This window comes from Pseudophryne corroboree, chromosome 9, assembly GCF_028390025.1.
Source record: "Pseudophryne corroboree isolate aPseCor3 chromosome 9, aPseCor3.hap2, whole genome shotgun sequence".
In the NCBI taxonomy this organism is placed as follows: Eukaryota; Metazoa; Chordata; class Amphibia; order Anura; family Myobatrachidae; genus Pseudophryne; species Pseudophryne corroboree.
Window position 1 is genome coordinate 323,670,262 of NC_086452.1, and position 22,434 is coordinate 323,692,695.

Sequence of the window (22,434 nt, forward strand, 5' to 3'; positions counted from 1 at the left end):
AATTCCTTTAGCCGGGTACAAAATTCTTGCAGTCAAAATGCTGACAGTCAGGAGGCTTACAGCGGCATTCCGATGGTCAAAATCCCAATTGTTCCTGGTAAGTATTTTAACACTACCCTCAATGGAGCAAGTATAGTGGTATGGTCAGTACGGCGCACCGTTAAGAAATTGGCAGCTGGTACACCGTACCGCCTGAGCACCTTGCAGCTGCTATTAGTTATAAACTACACTGCCAAGCAAATACATAGTGCTTGGTGGTGTGACATCACATCCCATTTAGCCAGGGCTGCCAGGAGCCTGAAGTCAACGTCACGTCGCACTCCCTGTCCTGGTGCGAAGTAGAGCCTGCCCTGCTGTGCTTTTTTTATGCTGTCTACCTGGACTCACCATCCGCCTCAGACAGACTAAGATGGCAGAGGTAAGGCTGTGAGGAAGAGGGGGCTGAAAGACACAGAGTGAAGGAGGGGGAATGAGAGATTGAAGAGACGCAGAGGGGTAACAATGGTGTGACTGGGAGATACAGGGGGTAGATGATGTGGTGTCTGAAAAATGCATGGGGGAGATGGTGTGGCTGAGAGACTCAGGGGAAAAATGATGGTGTGGACACAGGAGGAAGGTGATGGTGTGGCTGAGAGGGATCCGTTCGGGATCCCAGCAGAATACTGACGCTGGAATCCCGAAACTGCTCAGAATGCTGGTACCGGGATCCCGATCGAAATCTGCTGGGAGTCCTCAGTGGTAAGCTGCAGGGTGGGGGGCGGGGTTTAGGCTGTGGGGGTAGGGTTAGGGTTATGCTGTGGTGGGGGGGTTAAGGTCAGGCTGCAGAAAAGGAGGGTTAGTGTAAGGGGGGTCAGGAGTAGTTTGCGCACCAAATAGGTGTCAGGATCCTGAGCGCTGGGATGCCGCTGTCGGTATTCTTACTGTTGGCATCCCAAGCGCAGGGTCCTGATACCATCCCAGCTGAGAGACTCGGGGGAGATGATGGTATTCCTTAGAGACTTGGGGGAGGAGGTGACACAGATGGCACGAGTCTGGCTGAACCTCTGTTGTAAGATGATGACATTTGGTTATATTCCTACACAAACAGGCATCTTCCAGACTGATCTCCTACATCAATAGGTGAATTCAGTGAATACCGACTGAAGACACTGTTTGCCCAGGGAGGATACCCTGGGCAATGGAGGTTCCCTGTTGCAAGAAACCACCATACCACCATATAGGTAAGGTGCGGTTGGAATGAAATGGAAAGGAATGCTCCCAGAGTGACAAGAAATGGGTGGAGTGTCATGTTTTGAGTGAGAATGCCCTTTGTGGCATGTGGTCATACCAATTTTATGTGCACAAAGTATCTCTAAGAGATTTTGTCAACTTGCACCGCTGCCTACCCCTATACCTAACCTTAGCCCCACCCCCACCCCGCAGCATAACCCTAACACCCCCCCATAGTGCCTAACCCAACTGCCGAGATCCTGACCACAACCCTCTTTAGCCTACAATTGGATAAGCCAACTGAAATGATGAAGCACTTTGGTGCTCATGGCTGTGACAGGTCACACTTAGGGACAATAATGGATTTAAAAAAATATTTTTCTCTTACGTCCTAGAGGATGCTGGGGTCCACATTAGTATCGTATAGTATGGAGTATAGACGGGTCCAGTAGGAGCCATTGGCACTTTAAGAGTTTGACTGTGTGGGCTGGCTCCTCCCTCTATGCCCCTCCTACCAGACTCAGTCTAGAAACTGTGCCCGAGGAGACGGACATCTTCGAGAGAAGGATTTTACACAGATAGTTGCGAGATTCATACCAGCTCACAGATACAAGGCAAACCAATCTAACTAGCTTGGGCACTTTAAGAAATCAATAGTGTGCACTGACTCCTCCCTCTATGCCCCTCCTACCAGACTCAGTTTAGAAAATGTGCCCGTAGGAGCCGGTCACAGCTAGGGGAGCTCTACAAAGCTTCTCTGGAAAAGTTTATTTTAGAGTTTTTTTATTTTACAGGGAGGCTGCTGGCAACAGCCTCCCTGCTTCGAGGGGCTAAGGGGGGGAGTAGTGTCCACCCTGCGGGGTCTGAGCCACTATCTCCGCTGACAGGACACTGAGCTCCTGAGAGAATCGAACGTTCCCTGCCACAGGGGATCGCTCACCCCGGCATCATGCCACCACCCCCTTACAGAGCCAGAAGATCAGTGGCGAGTAAGTCACCGGGCCCCCTCTGCAAGCGGGGGCTCAACGGTACATAGTGCGGCACTATGAGGGGCGCCCTGAGCCAGCACCTACACCCTACACTGACCTCTAAGCCTGTCAGGGTCCCAGGATCTCTGCCAGCATGTTCCTCAGACCAGTATAATCTCCAGATGAGCGGGAAGACAGCGCCATTAAGGGGGCGGAGCTTCTGCTCAGAGCAGACCCAGCAGCGTTCAGCGCCATTTTACTGCCTGCAGAAACGCTGTCAGTGAAGAGCAGTCCCTCCAGATCAACTCCAGCTATCTCTTACGGTACCAGGGGGTTGTAGAAGGGGGGGAAGGGGAAGCTGTATACATTCTGTGTAACCTATTAAGGTACACAGTCAGCACTAGTTGGGGTCTCCCTTTACCTGGAAAGCGCTGTGTGTGGGTTGGCTCCAATCTCTGTGTCTCTCTTGTCACTCTTGGGGGTGAAACTCTGTCTAGCCTCCCCTGTGTGTGTGTGGAGTGTTTGGGGTCTCCATTTAGCTATGTCCAGGGACTCTGTGTCATATGCTGCAGAGGATATGTCCTCTCAGGATGATCTCATTCCATGTAATCAGGATTGCACTGTTTTAGCACAGATACCAGCAAGGGAGCCTGAATGGTTATCCTCTATCAAGTCTATGATTTCTCAGATTTCTACTAGGGTTGCACAGAATAAATCTGCAACTCAGGTTTTACAGAATTCTATGGCAGTCTGGTCCGATTCTTTTACCTCAGGACCCCCCTCTGTAGGTTCCCACAAACGTGCTCTTGCCCAGCTTATGCAAGGTGACACGGAAACCAATTCTGACTCCGCAGACGGTGATGGGGATGTGCTCAGGAGGGCCGCATCTCTTGCTAAAGGGGTGCAGTTGATAATAGAGGCTATTAGGGATGTGTTGAATATTGCTGATACAACACCTGAGTAGGTTGAGGAGGCTTACTTCACTGACAGTAAGAAAGCCTAGCTAACCTTCCCTGCGTCCAAAGAATTAAATGCTATTTTTGAAAAAGCATGGGAAAACCCGGAGAAAAAATTCCATATCCCTAAAAGGGTTCTGGTTGCTTTCCCCTTACCTGAGGAGGATAAAAAAAAATGGGAAAACCCACCCATAGTGGACGCATCTGTATCCAGACTCTCGAAAAAGGTGGTTTTACCGGTTCCAGGATCAACCGCCTTAAAGGAACCGGCTGATGCAAAGTTATTACTACGCTCAAATCCATATACACGGCTTCAGGGGCGATACTACGTCCTACTATTGCCTGTGCATGGATTTCCAAAGCTATAGTAAAGTGGTCAGGCACATTACTTGAGGATTTGGATACAATGGGTAAAAGTGACGTTGAATTGTTTTTACGTAACATTCAGGATTCTGCAGGATTTATGGTGGAATCCATGAAAGACCTGGGTTCAATGGCTGCAGGAATTTCTTCCATGTCTAGCTCAGCTCGTGGAGGACTGTGGCTGCGCCAGTGGTCTGCCAACGCGGAATCCAGGAGAGGTGTGGAGACCCTACCCTACACAGGTCAGGCTCTCTTTGGGGAAGCGTTGGATGTGTGCATCTCCACGGCTACAGCGGGTAAGTCACCTTTTCTTCCCTCAGCTGCACCGGCTACGAAGAAACCTTTTTCTTCAGCTGCATCACAGTCTTTTCGGGTTGCTAAAACCAGAAAGGCCAAACCGTCCAACACCTTCTTTAGAGGAGGTCGACCAAAATCCAAGAAACCTGCTGCTGCAGGTTCCCAGGAACAGAAACCCGCTTCAGGTACGCCAAAGTCCTCAGCATGACGGTGGACTGCGCGGCCTGGAGGTAGGGCCGGTGGGGGTGAGACTCAGATATTTCAGTCACATCTGGGTGTCGTCTGGCCTGGATCCCTGGGTACAAGATATTGTGTCCCAGGGGTATCGGATGGAATTTCAAGATCTCCCTCCTCACCGGTTCTTCAAATCAGGCTTGCCAGTTTTGCCGGCAGACAGGGCTATCCTACAGGGAGCCGTTCAGAAGTTGGTGGAGACACAGGTCATTGTACCAGTTCCTCCCCAGACGCACAACAAGGGTTACTATTCGAACCTTTTCGTGGTACCGAAACCGGATGGTTCGGCCAGGCCCATTCTGAATTAAAAATCACTAAACCCCTTTCTGAGGGAGTTCAAGATCAAAATGGAGTCTCTAAGGGTGGTGATATCAGGTCTGGAGGAGGGGGAATTCCTGGCATCCCTGGATATCAAGGATGCGTACCTCCACATTCCGATTTGGCTGTCGCATCAAGCTTATCTCCGATTCGCACTGTTGGACTGTCATTTTCAGTTCCAGGCCCTGCCATTCGGCCTCTCCACAGCACCGAGGGTGTTCACCAAGGTAATGGCGGAAATTATGGTTCTCTTCCGCAGACAGGGGGTGAACATAATTCCATATCTGGACTATCTGCTGATAAAGGCATCGTCAAAGGAGAGGCTGTTACAGTCCATTCTTCTCACGACCCACCTGCTCAGGTAACACGGTTGGATCCTGAATCTTCCAAAATCACATTTGGAACCAACCAGGAGGTTGTCCTTTCTGGGAATGATCCTCGACACGGAAGTGCAGAGGGTGTTTCTTCCAGAGGAAAAAGTGATACAAACAATGGTCCGGGATGTCCTGAAGCCAGCCCGGGTGTCGGTTCATCAGTGCATTTGCCTTCTGGGGAAGATGGTGGCCTCTTACGAGGCTCTACATTATGGGAGGTTTCATGCTCGGTCCTTCCAACTGGATCTCTTGGACAAGCTGTCGGGATCCCATCTACATATGCACCAGAGAATACGTCTGTCGCCAAAGGCCAGGATTTCACTCCTCTGGTGGCTGCAATTACCTCACCTTCTGGAGGGCCACAGGTTCGGGATTCAGGACTGGATCCTTCTAACCACGGATGCAAGCCTTCGGGGCAGGGGTACAGTCACTCAAGGGGAAATCTTCCAAGGAAGGTGGTCAAGTCTGGAAGCCGGCCTTCCGATAAACTTTCTGGAATTAAGAGCCGTCTACAATGGTCTTCTTCAAGCGGCCCATCTTCTAAGAAATCGGGCCATTCAAGTGAAGTCGGACAATGTAACAACAGTGGCTTACATAAACCGACAGGGCGGAATGAAGAGCAGAGCTGCCATGTCAGAGGTAATAAGAATCATCCTCTGGGCAGAAAAACAAGTGTTGGCGCTGTCAGCAATTCATTCCGGGAGTAGACAACTGGGAAGCGGACTTCCTCAGCAGACACGATCTCCATCCAGGGGAGTGGGGTCTCTGTTCAAAGAGGTAACAGATCTTTGGGGTGTACCTCAAATAGACATGATGGCCTCTCGTCTCAACAAGAAGCTTCGGTGATATTGTTCCAGGTCGAGGGACCCGCAAGCAGTGGCGGTGGATGCCCTAGTTACTCCGTGGGTTTTCCAGTCAGTGTACGTGTTTCCACCACTCCCACTCATTCCAAGAGTGGTAAAGCTCATAAGGAGAACAAGGGTTCAAGCGATCCTCATTGATCCAGACTGGCCAAGAAGATCTTCCTCTTCGGGAGGACCTGCTGTAGCAGGGACCATTCGCCTATCAAGACTTACCATGGCTACGTTTGACAGCATGGAGGTTGAACGCCAGATACTAGCTCGTTAGGGCATTCCGAACAAGGTTATTCCTACCCTGATACAGGCTAGGAAAGGAGTTACGTCTAAACATTACCAACGTATATATGTATAATATGTATCTTGGTGTGAGTCCAAGAAGTTTCCTACGGTGGAGTTTCAACTGGAAAGTTTTCTCCTCTTCCTGCAAGCAGGTGTGGATATGGGCCTGAGGTTAGGATCCGTAAAGGTCCAAATTTCGGCCCTTTCCATTTTCTTCCAGAAAAGTTGTCTGCCCTCCCTGAGGTTCAGACTTTTTTAAAGGGAGTTCTGCACATCCAACCTCCCTTTGTACTGCCTACGGCGCCCTGGGATCTTAACGTGGTGTTGTAGTTCCTCCAGTTGGACTGGTTTGAGCCTCTACAGGAGGTTGAGGTCAAGTTTCTCACGTGGAAGGCTGTCACGTGTGTCGGAGTTGGGGGCTTTGTCATGTAAAAGCCCTTACTTGATCTTCCATGAAGATAAAGCTGAGCATCGGACACGTCAGCAGTTTCTTCCGAAGGTTGTGTCGGCATTTCATATCAACCAACCTATTGTGGTGCCAGATGCGACTGACTCCTCAATTTAATCAAAGTCCTTAGATGTTGTAAGGGCTCTGAAAAACTATGTGAAGAGGACTGCTCGTCACAGAAAATCGGACTCTCTGTTGTTCCTGTATGATCCCAAGAAAATTGGGTGTCCTGCGTCTAAGCAGACGATCTCTCGCTGGATCAGGTTCACTATCCAGCATGCGTATTCTATGGCAGGCTTGCCGTGTCCTAAGTGTGTTAAGGCCCGCTCTACTCGTAAGGTGGGTTCTTCCTGGGTGGCTGCCCGGGATGTCGAGCAGCTACTTGGTCGGGGTCGAACACGTTCGCAAAGTTCTACAAGTTCGATACTTTAGCCTCTGAGGACCTTAGAGGATGCTGGGCGCCCGCCCAGCACTTCGTTTTCCTGCAGTGGTTATCTGGTTCAGTACAACTTTGTTTTTAGTGGAGTACTGCTTTGTTACTTGGTAAGTAATGTTTCAGCAGTTGCTGAGTTTCAAGCTAGTTAGATTGGTTCGCCTTGTATGTGTGAGCTGGTATGAATCTCGCAACTATCTGTGTAAAATCCTTCTCTCGAAGATGTCCGTCTCCTCGGGCACAGTTTCTAGACTGAGTCTGGTAGGAGGGGCATAGAGGGAGGAGGCAGCCCACACGCTCAAACTCTTAAAGTGCCAGTGGCTCCTAGTGGACCCGTCTATACCCCATGGTACTAATGTGGACCCCAGCATCCTCTACGGACTACGAGAAAAGGATTTACCGGTAGGTAATTAAAATCCTATTTTAAATAATAATTTTGTCAATTCTGCAGCATCTGCAACTTCAAGTAGAAACCATTAAGATAGAGGGCAGATAAGTTGGACAAAACATTATTTGTTGCTACTTTATATATAGTGTTTTGGATTTAGTTTTATATAATGCAATATCTTCATAAGTAGTGCAAGATTAATAAAGATGTACACTTTGGACAGACATTGTGAAGACATTCTTCATAGAACTAAAGTATAATTCTACTCTTATGCACTGGGATGTAGTCTGATTGCCTATGCATGTGATTTACATTGCTGTATAGCTGTCCGTCACATACGACTACTAGAGCCATGGCTAGGGTTTCAGCTTTAACCCTTCTATGTTATTGTGATTGACAGTCTCCGCTTTGGGCATACTTGCCGATATCTCAAGAATCCTTAGGTAAATATGAATAAAAAAAATAGCACCACACCACACTACAGTTAAAAACAACCTATCCATGTGTCACCTTAAAACAATCCAAACTCCAAACAACAAAAGCGCTAAACTTCAATGTGTGTCAGCTGTCCCAACTCAGAGTGCTAAAATGCTTTATCAATTCATTAATACTCCTCTCCTTATTAAGGACTGCCGCTCTGAAATTATTGGGTTGTTGATTCCCAATATATTTATTGTAACAAGGAAAAACTGAATTGAAAAAGCGCTGTCCACAATAAAGGATAAATAAAATTGTTCTAGATAAGTTTACATAAGTGTTTAGGAGGCTGAATAATACAATTGCATCACTAAGAATTGTTCACTGTGGAGCTAATTAGACTACTTAATGCATGCTATATTGTTTTAATTAGCAATCTAGTACTCATTGGCCCTCATTCCAAGTTGTTCGCTCGCAAGCTGCTTTTAGCAGCTTTGCACACGCTAAGCCGCCGCCTACTGGGAGTGAATCTTAGCTTCTTAAAATTGCGAACGAAAGATTCTCAATGTTGCGATAAGACATCTCTGTGCAGTTTCTGAGTAACTTGAAACTTACTCGGCATCTGCGATCAGTTCAGTGCTTGTCGTTCCTGGTTTGACGTCACAAACACACCCAGCGTTCGCCCAGACACTCCTCCGTTTCTCCAGCCACTCCCGCGTTTTTTCCAGAAACGGTAGCGTTTTTTCACACACACCCATAAAACGGCCAGTTTCCGCCCAGAAACACCCACTTCCTGTCAATCACAGTACGATCACCAGAACGAAGAAAAAACCGTGAGTAAAATTCCTAACTGCATAGCAAATTTACTTGGTGCAGTCACAGTGTGAACATTGCGCATGCGCACTAAGCGGAAAATTGCTGCGATGCGAAGAAATTTACAGAGCGAACAACTCGGAATGACCCCCCATTGTCAATGTAATCACAAGGTACCTCTGATAAGAATCACTGAAGAAATAGGCTTTGCAGATATGCATAACATGTTTTAGATTTTTAAGTGTTTATATTAATGGTTATTAATAGAAAATAAATACAATTTTATTTATCCTTTATTGTGGACAGCGCTTTCAATTCAGTTTTTCCTTGTCACCTTAAAACACTTTAAATTTGATATGAATAAAGATTTGTGAGTTACATTCAGCACGTAGTAGAAAATCCTTCTTTTTTAACTTATTTCTTCATATAATTTTATGATGCACACAAAAAAACAAAAGGTTAAAACACAACATAGAGTAATATTGTTACTGCTCAGTGTTACCACAAATAGGGGTCTTTCCAATTAACTCGCCCCTGCATGAAACGGGGATTAGTTGGAAAAATAGCATGTAAACACAATGATGATGGCACTATCTCGCCACAGATTTGTGGATTTTTGTACACAGCCCTGCAAACCCCCCCCCCCTCCAAAAAAAAAAATCAAATTACACCACATGTTATGTCGCACAATAGAGCCTCTTATTCACAATATGCTACACAGTAGTAATACCCTTTCTAGCACATAACAGTATTCCACACATTAGTATCCCTTATACTTCTTACGCTACACAGTAGTAATGCACCTTATATACTGTACATAATACTGCACAGAAGTAATCAGGGCCGTCTTTTCGTATGGGCTCAATGGGCTCTTGCCCATTGGCCCCAGGAGTATAAGGGCCCTAGGCTGATAGCTGAGGGTCCCCTCTTTCCAGGGGGTACCAGATTTTTTAAAATCGGCCCTGGGGAACCAGAGATATCTGACTTGAAAGTAGTGGTCCCCATCAAAGCCTTTTATTTGCTCTTCCCAGCCAGATATCTCGGGTTCTGTCTGATTTAGAGATCTTCTGAGGCTATATTTCAAAAGCTGTGACTCTCCCCTTTTGGTTGACACTGGCAGCTTGTCTCTGCTATGCCCAGAACCAGAGATATCAGCCTTTCAGCAGCTGGTCCCTGCTCCAGCTCCACACGCCTGGTATGCAGTTTTATATTTTCGTTGGTGGATTGTTCTGGCTCCTGAACTCTGATCAGTCCCCAGTACCTCCTGAAAGGTGGGACTCTCTAGTTTGTTAACCCATTAAAAGCTAAGAAATCTATTTTCAGGAACTTGAGATATCTGCAGTCAAGCAAGCTGCCCTCCTACCAGAAAATTCTGAATATTAAGCCCACTCCACTATCCACCCCTACCTTACGTATTAAACACCCCCTGCCGCTCTGGAAGTCATGTACCAGGGCCCCTTCATTCAGCCCAATGTCCCCTTCTACAGTTTAACCTCATCTGTGCAGTAAAGGAGTAATGAGCAGAAATTACTGCTCCAGGTCCTACATGCTGAGCGGAAGATAGAACACCCCCTACCGCCTGTGGGACATCAAATCTGCCGCTGATAGCACCCCCTACCCCTACCACTGGAGTATGGGTAGGGCCTCCAGCGCATTGCTGTGCCCAGGGGCCTACACTGCTGTTAAGATGGCCCTGGTAGTAATTCCTTTTGACTCAAGTTCAAAACATGGGACCATAGGAGAATGGAAGGGGGGAGAGAGGGGGGGGGGGTGGGGGGTAGATGGGAGACAGAGAGAGAGAGAGACCAGGCTTAAAATGGCAATTAAACTAAAAATATACTTACCAATTACCAAACTCTGAGTCACTTATGAAAATGCAGGCTGCACCAGTCACGGTCCCGCTGACGCCAACAGTAGTAGGCAGTATCCGGGAGAAGGTCTCCGCAAACAAAAACCCACTGCCCCTACAGGCTCACGTGCTTTGTTCAGCACTTGATTCATTCAGGCTGTGACAGACTTTACAATCAACCTAAAATCCGGATTGTCAAGTAGTGCTTTGCTGTGAGGATTTTAGATTAGTTGTAAAGTCTACCACAGTCAGGATGAATGGAGTAAAGTGCTGCGGAAGGACAAAGTGCTTGCAGGCACTGTGTGCTGTGGGAGGTTATTACCCTCCTATGGATCCGTCACTGACCCCAAGTCCAGCACCGGGTGGGGGCAGAAGAGCAGCTGGCTGAGGAAGCAGGACAGAGATCCCGACGCCCCCTCAAGTCCGGCACCCGTGGTGCTTGCCCCCTTAGCCCCTCCCCCCAGATGCGGCCCGACTACTTATTGTTTGCGCTTATGAGTAGTGTGGTCCTTCCTTATTAAAACCAGCAACAATCACCCATTATCGATGGATCCAATCTCTCTCTTAATACAGTTCCATTACGTGACTTTCTTGATGGAATCATTCCCACAGCTTATCGCTCACAGCTCCCAAAGTTTCTGGAAAGAAATCCAGGTGCTCATGTACGAAATGTATCTTCAATGACAGTAACTAACTTTGTGTACTTACTCAGTAACAGTGGTAACATTAGGGGTGCGGGCTGTACCAGTTGACGCCATCTAAGGGGTGACACCAAAAATAGGATTTTAATTAGCTACCAGTAATCCTTTTCTCATAGTCCGTAGAGGATACTGGGAATCCATTTAGTACCATGGGGTATAGACTGGTCCACTAGGAGCCTTGGGCACTTTAAGAATTTGATAGTGTGTGCTGGCTCCTCCCTCTATGCCCCTCCTACCAGACTCAGTCTAGGAAACTATGCCCGAGGAGACCAACATACTTTGAGAGAAGGATAGATAAGGCATACCTCCCAACTTTCTTTTCCTGTGGAGCGGGACGCTCCCGAAAAGGGGGCGTGGTCTACGACAAGGGGCGTGGCTTCACGGAGGACCCGCGATCGCGAGTCACGCCCCCATTTTCGTCACTGAGGGGGCATGCCCAGCGCTCTGTGAGCCGCTGGCATGCTCCCTCTCCCTCTGACTCCACTGAATAGACGCTGTGCGCATGCGCACAGCGTCTATTCACCGCTGCTCTGCTAAGCAGGGCAGCGAGAGACGGAGCCTCCCAACTGCCCCCCCCCCCCCACCGCGGGACACTGCGGCCCGCGGGTGGGACAGCGGGACAGTCCCCAAAAAACGGGACTGTCCCGCGAAAATCGGGACAGTTGGGAGGTATGGAGAAGGAAAGTGGTGAGATTACGAACCAGCACACAGAACAATAGGAAAGCCATGCTAACCAAACTTGAAACATGAACAGCAACAGCTGAACAAACCAGAATACTTAACCAAGTAACAGTGCAGGAAGAATGAAGCATCGGGCAGGCGCCCAGTATCCTCTACGGACTACGAGAGAAGGATTTACCGTTAGGTAATTAAAATCCTATATCTGCAGCGGGGTACACTGGTATTCCACAGGGAATAACATCAGGGGTGTATAGTAGGATCTTGATCCGAGGCACCAACAGGCTAAAAGCTTTATACAGAAAAAAGAGCGACTGGGCACTGGTGTGTAATAGGTTGTAGCTAATATTGAAAAAAACCAAAGGCGGACAATTAAACTATAAGAAAGGGAGATACAATCTTTCGATAGTAGTCCTTATTGGTGGTGCGCCCAGAGCTAGAGAGTACAACTACTGGCAATGGGAGAAAGAGAAAGCTCTTGTGTGGGCGCACTCTTGGAAAAAAAAAAAAAAAAAGGAAGAATTCTTAAATTGGAAAAAGATTATGTTAAAACATATATTTATTCATTAATTATGAATTAAAACAAATACCCTTCTACGATCCAAAAAATGCAAAAGAAATTAAATATGCAAAAAAGTATTAAGAATGTTCTGGTCTATAAATCATGAGAGAAAGATTAGAAAGGTTGCACACACTGAATAGTCTGACACCCGTTTCTCCTGACCAGTACAGATATTCTGTGTTAGTGGGACCCAAGGAGGAGGTCAGTGTACATATTTTGGCATAGAGAGACCACTTAAATTAGGTCAATACTATACACTTTACTGATTACCCATAACGCCATATGACATAGATTCAGAATGTATGTCAAAATGTCCTTATAGAAAGAAAGATAGAAAATGAAAGACAGAAATAGATACAATTAGTGGTGATACTGCTGTTGGTGTCCACCCTTCAGAGGAAGGGGAATAGTTCCTGCCCTACAACACCGGGTATTCCCAGGAAGTCTCCTCTCAAGGTACTGACCCAGCCCGACGCTGTTTAGCTTCCAAGATCGGACGAGATCGGGCATGAGCAGCGTGGTATGATAGTAGGGAGGATATCTACCAATGAGAGTGCACCTATATAAGAAAATTAAGAATTACAGAAAAGATAGAACGTATAGTACGTGGATCTACTTTCCACGTTAGGCAGGGTAGAACAACTGTCACTCAGTGGCGCCGTGTACCCTGGATCGGGGATGAGAGTCCACTAGATAGTAGTCAGTTAAGAAAAAAGAAAAAAAATAATAATATATATAAAGATTAGAACTTTTAGAGTTGAATGACCATTTTAATATTTAAGGAACAAATGTCCAATAAAAAGGTAAAAGGTCAGATAAGTTCATGAGCAAGAGGCAAACTGACTGTACATTCTTTGCATATAGAAAATCTAAATATATGGCAGAAAAAACAAACCTTACGTAATTGTAGGAGGAAATAAGTGCATCTGATAGAAAATACTGTATACAGCAGATATGGGTCGAATTCAGAGGGTAGGTGATAACAGATGGCCGAATAAGCACGTATACTAAGGCATACTGCCTAAAGCAGATATGATCATGCAATGTACAGGAAGTGAAATCACCCTCTAGTCACTCAAATAAATGAACTAGGTTATGCACAAAAAACTGTTTTTGTGTGTGTGACTGCCTCCTCTGACATATATTGTTCATGCAGCAAGAAAAATATATAAGTGCCTATGACAAAGAATTAACACAGTGGTAACGTATGTTGGAAATAGGAACCCATATACATATAGAGTCAAATACAATGGTTACTTATGTTAAAATACGTGCCAATATACTTAAAGAGTCGAATGCAGCAAGTGGGTGGTAACCAGTGAAGCCTCCATGGGAAGGTCCCGCTGTAGAGTCCGTAGAAAACGCGTTTCGCCCGTGGGCTTGTTCACTTCTGGATCTCACAGCATGTTGTGCATAAGCGGTTTAAAAACCCTGTTGATACAGGCTGGGTGGACACCAACAGCAGTATCACCACTAATTGTATCTATTTCTGTCTTTCATTTTCTATCTTTCTTTCTATAAGGACATTTTGACATACATTCTGAATCTATGTCATATGGCGTTATGGGTAATCAGTAAAGTGTATAGTATTGACCTAATTTAAGTGGTCTCTCTATGCCAAAATATGTACACTGACCTCCTCCTTGAGTCCCACTAACACAGAATATCTGTACTGGTCAGGAGAAACGGGTGTCAGACTATTCAGTGTCTGCAACCTTTCTAATCTTTCTCTCATGATTTATAGACCAGAACATTCTTAATACTTTTTTGCATATTTAATTTCTTTTGCATTTTTTGGATCGTAGAAGGGTATTTGTTTTAATTCATAATTAATGAATAAATATATGTTTTAACATAATCTTTTTCCAATTTAAGAATTCTTCCTTTTTTTTTTTTCCAAGAGTGCGCCCACACAAGAGCTTTCTCTTTCTCCCATTGCCAGGCTAAAAGCTTTGACTGTTCCCAAGATGCTCAGCACCGCCTCCTCTATAACCCCACCTCCGTGCACAGGAGCTCAGTTTGTAAGTTGGTGCCTGCAGTGCAGGCAGCTAACAGGCAGGGCTGCTCCAGCAGCCGTAAGAGCTGTTTTAAAGAAGATAGATGACTTCAAGGGCTGCAGCAGAGGCACTCTGGTGCTAGATATCATTCTGATATCTCCTGCTGCAGCTCTATCACCTCCCCCAGCGGCGCTGTATACTCCCGCGTCCCTGGTTGCCGGGTACTTACAGTGGAGGCTCCGATTCTTGACCCAGGCACTCATGGAGGAGGGAAGAGGGTCCCCAAGGCGGGACCCACTGGAAATTGCGATCCGGCGCGGCCATAAGGAGGCGGGCCGTGCGCGCTGGCATGGACACTGTGGCCGTACAGGGACCCCACTAGACCACCAGGGCAAGGGCACAGGTCGGATTAGGCTATAATCCTTTTTATTAAGGCCCGCAGCACCCGGTGGTGAAGTCCAGCAAGGGCATAAGGCTCTGGCCTGTAGCCCCTCCCCCAGCCCCAGGAGCCATTTAGAGTAAATGTTCCCGCCCTGGAGCTGCATCTCTCTGTCTCCCTCACTCCCTGTCAGCGTTTGGGTGCCATTACGTACAGCTGCACTGATTCTGTGACTGCTGGGTGATGCCTCCTCTGTAAAGCCGCCTGCATCATCAGTGCTGTGCATTTACAGGACACTTAAGTATTCTGCATGTCGTTTAGACAGTGTTAGTTAAGAACAAGTGCATACATCAGGGTTCTTTAGTACAAGTACCCTGTGATATTCATCCAGTTTTTACTGTGCATTGATATATCTGTTTATATACATAGCTTTACTCAGTAATAGTATTGCTAGTCCAGTGCAGTTTTGTTTGTCATAATTCGCATTGTACATGTGACTGTGTGTGTGTGTGTGTGTGTGTGTGTGTGTGTGTGTGTGTGTGTGTGTGTGTGTGTGTGTGTGTGTGTGTGTGTGCATATAGCTGCTGGGTGATCTTTACTCTGTGTATCTCACTCCTACTGCTATCCCTATATTCTGTAATCTGAGGGGGCTCCGTGTGTCAGGGTTATTAGATAATATAGGTATTTCACAGGATATACGAATTTTGTATTTTTCTCTGTGTTTTTCAGTCACATTTTACCTCAGAAATCCTCTGTTTGTGGTGTCACACTGCACAGGGGGGTTGTGTTAGGTATTATATCTGCTGATATTGTACTGTGTCGCCCGTGGTTTACGCTTTCATATCATGTCAGCTACAGGGGGCGATGGGTCTGGGGCTGATTCCGCTGTGCGCGGTTATGATGTCCCAGATTCATTTGAGGATAACATGTCTGCGGAGGGTTCAGGTTTTGGGGTTCTGTACCCCCCAGTCAGTTTGTAACAACGGGGGCACATCAGTGCCTGCCTTGGTCTGCCTTTTCTAATTTACTGACTACGCTGGTAACTAGACTTGCACCCCTATGGGACCTCCTGTGTCTTATCAGCCTTATATGGTCCCTGCGGTTAATCTGCCATGGACAGATGCTCTGTCCACTCAGTTACAGCACTTGAATAACTCTTTGGATAAACGTATTCCTGACCCTCGCCCGCCTAAGACTAAACCTAAGAAGTTCTCTAAGCGGGCTGTTACTTTCTCTCAATCCACACATGTTCCGGATACCTCTTCCGATGAAGATGGCGTGTATACTGACCCCACAGACTCTGATCATGACGTTTCTGATGGGGAATCTGTTTCACAGGTGGATATTTCTGATCTCTTAGAGGATATCAGGCTCATTCTTCAGATTGATGATGATCCTTAGCCTGCTACTACATCTAAGAAACCGGACAGGTTCAAACATCAGAAGGTTACTAAATTGGTTTTACCTCATTCTGACCACTTGGTTGACATACGTCGGGAATCCTGGGAGAACCCAGGAAAGAAATTCACCCTGCACAAGAAGATGCTAGCCCGCTATCCCCTTGCGGCAAAATTGAGTAAAAATTGGGAAACGCCAATGCCGGTGGACTCGCAAATCGCTCGGCTGGTGGTGTCATCTGCTCTGCCTGTCACTACCGTCACTTCTCTCAAGGAGCTGACGGATAAGCGTGTGGAGGGCTGCTTAAAAGCTATCTATACCCTTGCAGGGGCTGCGCATAGGCCCACCATTGCGGCTACTTGGGCCGCAGAAGCTATTGAGGCGTGGGCTCAGGAAATAGAGGCTGAGTTTCCATCCAATTTTTCTGAACATGCCATACAGTGTCATTTTGGCTCGCCGTATTCTCTGATTGCGGTCCTGGTCGGTGGATTTGGACTCTAAGAAAACCCTGGAGGTGCTCCCGTTTAAAGGAAACATCCTCTTAGGTGAGGATCTCAACAAGATTGTCGCTGACTTGGCGTCTGCTAAGACTGCATGTTTACCTAGTACTACTCCTTCGGCCCCGAAGGCTAAGAGCACTTCCTTTCGTTCCTCTCGCCCTCCGGGTAAAGCAAAGGGTTAGGCGTACTTGAAACAGTCTCGCACTTCCCAAAACCACCAAGCCTAAACGTGCCTGGGCTGCCCGTCAGCCGGCTTCCAAATCTGACAAGCCTGCGGCATGACGGGGCGTGCCTTCCCCAGGGCAATCCCAGGGTGGGAGGCCGACTTCTACAGTTCACCCAGGTATGGTTGAAGACCACTTCAGACGCTTGGGTACGGAAAGTCGTCACGGATACGCTATATCCTTCAAGACACGTCCCCCTCGTCGCTGTTGCCTGACGGACATTCCTTCGGATCAGGTGAAGGCAACAACTCTTCGTTTAGTGGCACAATCCCTGCTGGACACCAGAGTGGTAGTGCCGGTGCCTCTGGATCAGAGGGCCAGGGGGTACTATTCGACGCTGTTCCTAGTCCCCGAAACCGAATGGTTCCTCCCGGTGCATTCTCAACCTCAAATCTTTGAACAAGTTTGTGAGGGTCTCCAAGTTTCGCATGGAGACCCTTCGCTCTGTTGTCCTGGTTTTGGAACATGGAGACTATATGGTATCCCTGGATATACAGGATGCTTACCTGCATATCCCTATTGCCATGTCACATCAGCAATACCTGCGGTTTGCTATTGGCAATCTCCATTACCAATTCCGGGCCTTACCGTTTGGTCTGACCACGGCTCCGCAAATTTTCACCAAGGTCATGGCAGTTATGACGGCTTCACTGCCGTCTCTGGACGACCTGGTGATCCTGGCCAATTCCCCAAAAGTTCTTCTCTGTCATTTGGATCTGATGGTCCAGTTTCTGCAAGCCCACAGGTGGCTCATCAACTGGAAGATATCATCCCTGGTCCCTGCCCAGAGCATGGTGCATCTGGGAGCGTTGTTGGACACACACAACCAGAGGTTGTTTTTGTCACAGGAGAAAGTCCTGAAGCTTCAGGACAAGATACATTGCTTCCTCTCTCATCCGCGCGTGTCTATACACTCGGCGATGCAAGTACTAGGCCTCATGATGTTGGCGTTCGACATGGTGGAGTATGCTCAATTTCATTCCCGCCCTCTGCAGAAACTGATTCTTGCCAAGTGGGACAGCCTGCCTCACCGGATCAGGTCTCAAATGATTTCCTTGTGTCCGGAGGTCCGTCTATCACTGAGCTGGTGGCTGCAGGACCAACGATTGAGCAGGGGTCGTCCCTTCTGGATCTCCAACTGGGTCCTTCTGACGACGGATGCCAGTCTGAGGGGTTGGGGCGTGGTGTTGGAGCAACACTCTCTTCAGGGTCGGTGGACCAGGGAGGAGTCTCTCCTCCCGATAAACATTCTGGAATTGCGGGCAGTGTTCAATGCTCTGAAACTGGCCTGGTACTGAACAGGACTGTTCAAGTACAGTCAGGACTGTTCAAGTACAGTCAAGTACATAAATCATCAAGGTAGCACTCGAAGCCGCATGGCAATGATGAAAGTGTCAAAGATTCTTCAATTGGCGGAACGCCATCTGCCAGCCATATCGACAGTGTTCATTCCGGGGGTCCTCAACTGGGAAGCGGACTTCCTCAGTCGTCAGGACGTACACGCTGGAGAGTGGAGCCTTCATCCAGAAGTGTTTCAACTCTTAGTGGATAAGTGGGGCCTTCCAGATGTAGACCTGATGGCGTCTCGACACAATCACAAGGTTCCGGTCTTCGGAACAATAACAAGGGATCCTCAAGCAGCATACATGGATGCACTGGCAATTCCATGGAACTTTCGGCTGCCGTGCGTGTTCCCTCCGGTGTCACTCCTGCCCAGAGTAGTGAGGACGTTCAAGCAAGAAAGAGGAATCCTTCTTCTAATAGCTCCAGCGTGGCCCAGACGGCATTGGTTTGCATACCTACAGGGTCTCTCGCTAGAGCGTCTTCTCCTGCTTCCGCAATGACCAGACCTCCTCGTTCAGGGCCCTTGTGTTTACCAGGATTTGGCCCGACTGGCTTTGACGGCGTGGCTCTTGAAGCTTCCGTACTGAGGGCCAAAGGATTTTCTAAGGCGGTCATTCAAACTATGTTGAAGGCCCGTAAGTCGGCTTCTGCTCGGATTTACCATAGGGTCTGGAATTCTTACTTTGCTTGGTGCGCATCTAACAATCATGACGTTTAGAAGTTTAGTACGGCCAAACTTTTGGCCTTCCTACAACAGGGCCTGGACTTGGGCCTTCGGCTGGCCTCCCTCAAGGTTCATATTTCTGCCTGTCGGTATGGTTTCAGAGAAAAATTGCGACTCTGCCTGATGTTCAAACACTCAGGGTGTTTTACGGATTCAACCTCCCTATGTCCCACCTGTGGCTCCTTAGGATTTGTCGGTGGTTCTGGAGGCTTTGCAAGAGTCTCCGTTTCAACCACTTGAATCTGCGGACCTTAAGTGGCTTTCCCTCAAGGTCTTGTTTCTGCTGGCTATTGCCTCTGCTAGATGGGTATCAGATTTGGACACCTTGTCCTGTAGGTCCCCCTATCTGATTTTTCAACGCGCCCTGGTTATCTTTCCACCTTAACCAGGAGATTGTGTTTCCGGCCTTTGTCTCTCCGGATTTATCCTCCAAAGAGCGGTCTTTGGATGTGGTACGGGCTCTCCATATCTATGTGAAGAGGACAGCCTCCATTAGGAAGTCTAATTCTCTCTTTGTACTGTTTGGTTTTCACAGGTTTTCACAAACGTGGCTGGCCTGCTAACAAGCAGACCTTGGCCAGATGGATTAGAATGGCGATTGCACATGCTTATGTACAGGCTGGCCTTCCAGCTCCTGCTACCATCAAAGCCCATTCTACTTGGTCTGTTGGACCTTCTTGGGCGGCCCGCCGTGGTGCGACCCTTGAACAATTGTGCATGGCGGCTACGTGGTCCTTAGTGAACACATTCATAAGGTTCTATGCCTTCGATACTTCCCCCTCCCAGGATGCTTCCTTTGGACGCCGGGTTCTTGTGCCCACTACAGTGCGTCCCCTCCCATAAGGAACTGCTTATGTTATTCCCTGTTATTTATGGTAAGAACTTACCCTTGTTAAAATTCTTTCTGCGAGGTACACTGGATTCCACAGGGTGCCCACCCTGACTTACTTAGCTTCTTTGGGTTTGTATGGCATTAGCCGCTGATACCTTCTCCTGTCGTGAGAATGTGGTGTCTGTGGCTACCAACTGTTGTCTTCTCTTTTACCTGCTACTGCATTGGACTGGTTGACAAAACTGAGCGGGGTTATAGAGGAGGCGGCCCTGAGCATCTTGGGAACAGTCAAAGCTTTTAGCCTGTTGGTTCCTCGGATCAAGATCCTACTCTACACCCCCGATGTTATTCCCTGTGGAATCCAGAGTACCTCATAGAAAGAGATTTAACAAGGGTAAGTTCTTACCATAAATCTCCTTTTTCTCTTACGTCCTAGAGGATATTGGGAATCCATTTAGTACCATGGGGAAGTACCAAAGCTCCCAAACCGGGTGGGAGAGTGCTGAGGTTCCTGCAGAACTGATTAACCATACTGAAGGTCCTCAGAGGCCAAAGTGTCGAACTTGTAAAACTTTGCAAACGTGTTCGACCCCAACCAAGTAGCTGCTTGGCAGAACTGTAAAGCAGAGACACCCCGACCTAGTAGAGTGGGCTTGTACAGATTTTGGAACCGGCAATCCTGCCGTGGAATAAGAATGCTGAATAGTGAGCCTGATCCAGCGTGCGATAGACTGCTTTGAAGCAGGACACCCAATTTAATTGGGATCATAGAGAACGAACAGCGAGTCGGATTTTCTGTGGCGAGCTGTTCTCTTTACATACAACTTCAAAGCCCTCACAACATCCAAGGACTTTGAAGTAGCAGAGATGTCCGTCACAGTCACACACAATAGGTTGGTTGATTTGAAAGGTGGACACCACCTTAGGAAGAAATTGCTGATGAGTTCTGAGTTCAGCTCTGTTGTCATGGAAAATTAAGTAGGGACTCATGTGAGACAATGCCCCTAGATCCGAAACACGTCTTGCTGAGGCCAACTCCAACAGTGTGACGGTCTTACACGTAAGGTACTTTACATCAACCTCCTGTAACGGTTCAAACCAATCCAATTGGAGGAACTGCAGCACCAAATTGAGATCCCAAGGTGCCGTGGGAGGCACAAAGGGAGGCTGGATGTGCAGAACACCTTTCAAGAACGTCTGGACCTCAGGGAGAGAAGCCAATTGTTTCTGAAAGAAAATAGACAAAGCCGAAATCTGGACTTTAATAGAGCCTAGGCATAGGCCCAGATCCACTCCCAACTGCAGAAAAAGCAGGAAATGTCCCAGGTGAAATTCCAGCGCGGAATATTGGCTGCTCTCACACCAAGAGACATACTTCTTCCATATACGGTGGTAATGTTTAGACGTTACCCCCTTCCTGGCTTGGATCATAGTCGGGATGACCTTGTCAGGAATCCCTCTCCTGGCTAGAAACAGCCGTTCAAATTCCATACCGTTAAACATAGCCACGGTAAGTCTTGATAGACGAACGGGCGCTGTTGCAGAAGATCCTCGCAAAGAGGTAGAGGCCACGGATCTTCTATCAGCATCTCGAGAACATCCGCATACCAGGCCCTTCGAGGCCAGACCGGAGCAATGAGGATTGCTTGAACCTTTTCCCTTTTTATTCTTTTTAGAATTCTTGGGATCAGAGGAAGTGGAGGAAACACGTACACCAGTTGGTAGACCCATGGAGTTGTCAGAGCATCTACCGCCACTGCTTGTGGGTATCTCGACCTGGAACAATACCGCTTGAGCTTCTTACTGAGTCGAGAGGCCATCATGTCGATCTGTGGATATCCCGAGTGACGTGTCAACCACCGGAACACCTCCGGGTGCAGGTCATGTCTGCTTCCCAGTTGTCTACTCCCGGAATGAATATCGCCGACAACGCCATGGCGTGTTTTTCTGGCCAGAAAAGAATTCTTGACACCTCTGACACTGCTGCTCTGCTTTTTGTTCCACCCTGTCGGTTTATGTACGTTACCGTTGTTACATTGTCCGACTGGACCTGAATGACCTGATTCTGAAGTAGAGATGAGGCCTGCAGAAGGGCGTTATAGATTTCCCTTAGTTCCAAGATGTTTATTGAAAGGACGACTTCTCGACTTGACCATCTTCCTTGAAACTGCACCCCCTGGGTGACTGCTTCCCAACCTCTGAGGCTTGCGTCTGTGGCTAGCAGTGGCAGGTGGGGAGTTTGACTGGGGCGGTACACCTGTCAAACTGTAACGCAGGTGTCCTAAGGTGAGCTCAGGGAGGACAGAAACCTCCCGTGGAGCAGGGAGGTTTCTGTGCCATTCTGAATCATGAAACCTCCGACCTTTGACAAGGTGAGAAATCTGTAGCCACCACAGAAGGGAGATTCTGGCTTTTGGCGACAGACAAATCCTCTGGTGCATGTAAAGATGCGATCCGGACCATTTGTCCAACAGATCCAGCTGGAAGGCCTCACATGAAACCTTCCATACTGAAGTGCCTCGTAAGAGGCCACCATTTTCCCCAGAAGGTGAATGCACAGATGCAGCGAGATCCGCGTTGGCTTCAGGACAGCCCAAACCATCGACTCGATTTCCATAGCCTTCTCCAAGGGAAGGAACACTCTCTGAGACTCTGTGTCCAATATCATTCCCAGGAAGGAAAGCCTCTGCGTTGGTTCCAGGTGAGATTTTGGTAAGTTCAGAATCTACCCGTTATCCAGGAGTAGTTTGGTTGAGAGGCCAATGCTGTCCAACAACCGCTCCCTGGTTGGTGCCTTTATCAGAAGATTGTCCAGGTACGGAATTATGTTTATTCCCTGTTTGCGGAGTAGAAACATCATCTCTGGCATCACCTTGGTGAACACTCTCG

The 22,434-nt window shown here is 47.8% G+C and overlaps 1 pseudogene; it reads right to left on the bottom strand.

Annotated features, from left to right (window-relative positions):
- Window positions 1–12,562: 12,562 nt before the first annotated feature.
- Window positions 12,563–12,681, bottom strand: LOC134961250 (5S ribosomal RNA; annotated as a pseudogene).
- Between the last annotated feature and the right edge of the window lie 9,753 nt (window positions 12,682–22,434).